Source organism: Elephantulus edwardii, unplaced genomic scaffold, assembly GCF_000299155.1.
Source record: "Elephantulus edwardii isolate Elephantulus edwardi_28Jun2011 unplaced genomic scaffold, EleEdw1.0 scaffold00049, whole genome shotgun sequence".
Taxonomy (NCBI): Eukaryota; Metazoa; Chordata; class Mammalia; order Macroscelidea; family Macroscelididae; genus Elephantulus; species Elephantulus edwardii.
Genome location: NW_006399799.1, coordinates 5,940,157 through 5,946,156, shown reverse-complemented (window position 1 = coordinate 5,946,156; position 6,000 = coordinate 5,940,157).

The window sequence follows — 6,000 nt, the reverse complement described above, 5'->3', positions numbered from 1 at the left end:
AGGGTCGCTATGAGTCACAAGTGACTTGACGGCACATAACAACAACAACAAAGCTATAGTGTTTAAAAAAATTGAAGAAAAGACTAGTTGAATAAGCAGAGGGAGGAGAAGGCCAAGGGGTAGGGTTTTCAGAAAAAAATAAATTTTAGAGAAACAATGAACACTTTTAAAAAAAAAAAATCTAGATCTATCCCATGCAATATTTGTAACATACTCATACTAAAAATATTTCTAGTTTACATGAAATTTAAATTTATCCTGTATTTTTTAAAATGTTTTCTTTTTGGTAGCAATATGCACAGTGAAACATTAGTCCATTCACAATTTCTATGTGAACAGTTCAACGACATTGTTTACGTACTTCATTATGTTGCGATCCTATCTTTATTCCTATTGTTTGATCACCATTAATTCAGGCTCTTTGTCCCTTAAAATTCATCTGTGCTTTACTAATTGTCAGTTTATACTAGGTAGGTAATTCTTCATAAGAGTGGTATGGTTGAGACAAACATTCTTTATTAGTCGGCCGATACTGTTTTGTTTTTTAATGGCATCATGGAATAGGTTCATGATGAGTTTTAAAGATTACTCCTAGGCATTACATTTTGAGGTTCTCCTTGTCTCAGTAGATCCAGTAAGTCTGGTTTCCATATGAGTCTGAAGTTCTGTTCCATACTTTTCCTCCTTTTGATCAGAATTTGTTTATTGGACCCTCGATCAAAATGTTCAGTAATGATAGCTGGCACCATACATTTCTTCTGGTCCCATGATAATGGAGGCAATTAAACCTGAAATCCATTTCCTTCTCTGTCTTCTGGGTCTCTTTCTTCCTTTGCTTTTCCAGACCAGTAGAGACCAGTTGTTCTATCCGAGGTGGGTCAGGTCTTACATCTTTATTTGCTAAATTCCAAACACCTACTATGAATGCCACTTTTCCCAGCACCCAGCTATGTTAATTTCCGGTAGCTTTAGGTGGAGAAAGGGACCTTTGATGGCATCACATATAATGCTCGGTGCTAACCCACAGGCCAAACATTTCTAGCAGCTCGAATCCACCAATGGCTTTGAGGGAGAAACTTGGACAGTCTCTTCTCAGAAATTCCATGGAGGGTCACTATGAGTTAACATTGATTTGATGGTAGTGAATTTGGTTTTGTGATTTTTGATGAAGAAACATACTTTTTCTATCACTTTGGGATGTAGGGAGTATCAGGGGATACTATAGGATGCTACTTTTATTACTTTACCTTTTATATTTTCATTTTCTTTAAGAAATCTAAAACCACTACCATTTAGTCTATTTCTCCTCAAGGTGGATCTGTAGAGCCCAGAGAACCGTCCCATAGGAGTTTCAAGGCTAGAAATATTTTATTTTTAAGGCTGTACATTTTTATGGAAATAGCTTGCCTTATCTTTCTTCCATGGAGCAGCTGATGGTTTTGAACTGTTCACATTTTGGTTAATAATAAAATAGTTAATCACAGATCCACCAGGTTCCTTTGAAGGAGTTAATATTGTTGTTGTTATTATGTGCCGTTGAGTCACCTGCAACTCAAAACTACCCTATGTACAACAACAGTTCTAAACCTTGTTCTATCCTATGCTAATCTTACTGTCTCTGACACACCTACCCCCATTACTCCAGTCATTGAATCAATCCATTTCATCAAGGGTCTTCCTCTCTTACTCTGTCCTTCCACCCTCCAAAGCGTGATGTCCCTCTCCAAGAACTGGTCCCACCTTGCAACATGTCCAAAGCATGTCAGATGAAGCCTCAGAATCTTTGCCTGCAAGGAGCAGCCTGGTTTCACCCTCTCTAAGATGAACTTGTTTGTTCTCGTGGCAGTCCATGGTATATTCAATACTTTTCTCCAGCACCACAGCTCAAAGACATCAATTCTCTTTCTATCCTCCCTAGTCACTGTCCTGCTTTCTGATGCATAGCAAGTAATTGCAAAGACTATGGCCTGGATCAGGCACGCCTTAGTCCCCAGACTGACATCGTTGCTCTTCAGTACTTTGGAGAGGTCCGTGACAGCTGATTTTCCCAATGCAGTTTGTCTTTTAATTTCTTGACTACTGGTACCAAAAGTTTTGATTGTAGAGCTAAGCAAACTAAAGCTGTTAACAATCACATTTTGGTTAGTAACCAAATATTTAAGCACAGAGCCACCAGGGATCCTTTGAAGGAGTCAACATTAGTTTAATATGAAAACATCCTATGTTATAGATACCGTGTCTTGCCTATATTACTATAATACCTTTTGTTCAACCTTTAAAATAATTTTCTGAAATTCCACAGATACAAAAGAAGGTGCAACAAAGTTTCCTATATTATTCTGCCAAAAAGACAAAAGCAATTTTGATGTATGTTACAGCACAGATGAACGTTAAAAACATAATGCTGATTGAAAACTGCCAGAGTCACAAAAGGACAAATACTTTACGATTTCCACCAATAATATAAGCACAGCTGTTGTTAGATGCCATTCAGTCTATGACTCACAGAGACCCTATAAAGAGCCGAGCTGAAATTTACCCTATACTACAATACCATCCTCCCAATCTTTGTCATGCTCAAGTCTTTTGTGTTACAGTCACTGTGTCTCATTGAGGGTCTTCCTACCTTTTGCCGACTCTATCTTTCCCAGCATGATATCTCTCTCTCTCTCTCTCCAAGAACTGGTTCCTCCTGAAAATAGACCCAAAGAAAGTGAGATAAAGTTTCATTTCCCTTCCTTTTAAGGAGTGTTCTGCACATACTTTACGGCAGATTTGTTTATTGTTTTGGCAGCCCGTGGGATATTCAATACTCTTTTCCCAATACCACAATTCAAAGACAATAATTCTTCTTCAGTCTTCCTTATCCAACTTTCAGGTGCAAGAGAAGAGACCAAGTTTATTTGCAAGGACCAGGGACAAAGGGCAAATTAGGGAACTATTGCTTAAAGAATACTAAGTTTCTGCTTGGGGTAATTTAAAAAACCCAACAAACACAAAATAACTTCTTCTTGTTGTGTATCATTGAGTCAGAACCGACCCATAGCTGACCCAAGGCAGTTAATCATATGGGAGGAGATTACCCTTCTTTCTCAAGAGGAACAGCTTGTGGCTTTGAGCCACGTGCCTTTGGGATTGCAGCACAACTTCTTACTACTAGGCCACAACAACTTGGGGAAAGAAAAAAAGAGAAAAAAAATAATGAGATTATAATGGTGGTTGCATAAAATGGTCAATGTAATTAATGTCGCTTAATTGTACAGTTAAAAATTGTTCCCCCAAAATGGAAAATTCTTTTTCACATACATTAAACTGCAATAATTTTAAGTCTCTTTCCACCTCTGTTTCTCAGCCACCCAGTTCCTATCTCCAGCTCGGTGTTTCCTTCCACAAACGTTTACTGCAACAGCTTCTTCATAGTCTTCTTGCCCTCATTTTGCCCACCTGCCTCCACAGCTCTCTAGTTGATGTTTCATCTTTGATTGTGTTACTTAAAGACTTCAGTGGTTTTCTATACTTCCTGAGAAAGAGCAAACTTCTTAGTTTAGCTGGATACCAAGCCCTGGTGCCAGATTCCTGGCAGCTTCTGGACCCTTGGCGACATACCCTGTCCCTCTCACACTGTCTCACGTGGCCTCACATACTCAGCAGAAATCCACAGCCGCACATAATCCCCGTATCCTCATCCAACTGTTTCAACTAACTGTTTCTCTGTCTCTCTCAGCTATTTATTGAGCACAAACTGAATACCTACTGTATGCCAGGCACAGGATGAAGAATACAGTACAGAATAACACTGAAGTGTTTCTGCGCTTTCTTGTGGATCTTTTTTTTGGCAGAGGACTGGAATCAACAAACAGTTTCAATCAAGTGATTGTTATTCTAGATACGAAAACTCTGGGGTCAACAGCGGCCTTTCAGAAGAGTAGTATTTAAGAGATGAATAGGCATCAGCCACTGATAAAAGAAGGCAGGAGAGTGTTCCAGGCAGAAAGAACAGCTTGTGCAGAAGTCCACAGGAAAACGAGAGCCCAGAGTTCAAGTTTAGGATGGTGGAGACACAGAGAGACAGGAAGAGAACTGGAATGAGGCTCAGTGAGAAGGCTCCAGCACACAGAGGTCAATGCGAAGGCCTGTGAGGAATCTAAGTAGGGGTGTGCCAAGGGCAGATTTGCTAGGAGAGGTTGTACCTTGAGAGAAACATCATGCTTGGAAAGGTGGAGGAATTGCAAAAGGAGAGGAAGATCTTCAACTAAGTGGGTTGACAGAGTTACTAAAACAATGTGCTTGAGTGTGTCAGAGATTGTGAGGATGACACAGGATAGGATAGGTTCAGATCTATTGTTCATAGGATCACTATGAATCATACTTGACTTAACAGCACCTAATAACAACAATTGCTATAATGTGGATACTTTGGTCGCCCAGTACACAGGGAGTTGTGCCCTTAACCTGAAGGTTGCTCTTATCTGGCAGTTCAAATCTACCACCATCTCTGAGGGAGAAAGATAAACAGTCTCCTCCCGTGCAACCTAAGGGCAATGAGGTTTTAATTTTTATTTATTACTGAGATATTATTGGAAAAGAAAACTTTTAGCTTCCTAGTGCTTCTGTAAGAGAAATACCACAGGTGGGGAGATTTGATGAATGGAAATCTGTTTTGTTAGAGTTTTGGAGGCTAAAAGTTCTAATCTCAAGGGAGCTTTGGTGGCCTAGTGGCAGGAAGCTGCACTGCAATCCCAGACGTGCATGGTTTAAATCCACCAGATGCTCTGCTGGAGAAGGAGGTTCAATCTCCTCCAGTACCAGTCAGATCTGATTTGATGGTACACACACAAAGAAAATAAAATATAATTTTAAAAAGTTCTAATCTCTTTCACTGTTGTCTGTGTTTCTTCTCCATCCTCACATGGTATGTCTTCCCCAGTATGTTCTCATCTCAGAGTTTAATCTGCTTTTTTTTTTTAATAACTCAGAAGGTATTTGGGCCAGAATACACTCTACACTGACTTGACTTCATTAATACAATACTAGATTGCATTGTGGGCTGTAGCTCTGGTGGATCTAGTGGTAAGAAGCTGCCCTACAATTTCAAAGGCATATGGTTCTAATCCACCAGCTGCTCTGAGGGAGAAGGATGAGTAATCTCCCATGCAATTTACTGCCTCTGAAACCCTTCTAGGAGATCAGCTTTGAGTCAGTCGATGCTGCATCGACTGCACGCGATAACAACACATGGCCTATACCTTTGTAGGAGTTAGGATTCTGACATCTATTGGAGAAGGACACAATTCCATCCATGACAATGACCTTGCCACTCTTTCTAGGAGAGCAGAAATGATGGCTTGGGCCAGGGTGAAGGACAGTGGGGAGAGATTCAGTGATATTTGAGAGATGAGGCACAGGCCAAGGGTGATTTCCCAGAGACCTGGTTTGAGAGACTGGTAGACTTTACTCTGTCCTCTGGGCGGGAGAGACAATGTAAGGACATCTTTTGTTAAGTTCAGTTTTGAGATTTCTGAACTTGTGGCATAGTCTGTAAAATGTTGAAATCATAATTAAAAGGCAATTGTTTTAATCCGCCAGCTGGGCAACCTCCTCCTGCTCCTCCTGGAAGGTCGCTCTGAGTCAGAAGTAACTCAACAGCAATGAATGAATGAGTGAGCCTGTGGTGCTTAAAAGACATCCAAGCCATGCTGTCCAGCAGCAACTTAAAAATATTGGTCTGCACTAACAACAAGATAAAAGTAAATAACCCAGTTGAAAATTGGGCACAGAAGATGAACAGACACTTCACCAAAGAAGACATTCAGATGGCCAACAAGCACATGAAGAAATATTCAAAATTCCTAGCTCTAAGAGAGATGCAAATAAAAAAAACTCTGAGATATCATCTTACCCCAGTAAAAATAGCAAAATTTAACAGAACAACAAACGTCAAATTCTGGTGAGGTTGTGGAGAAACTGGAACCCTTATTCACTGTTGGTGGGAGTGTAAAA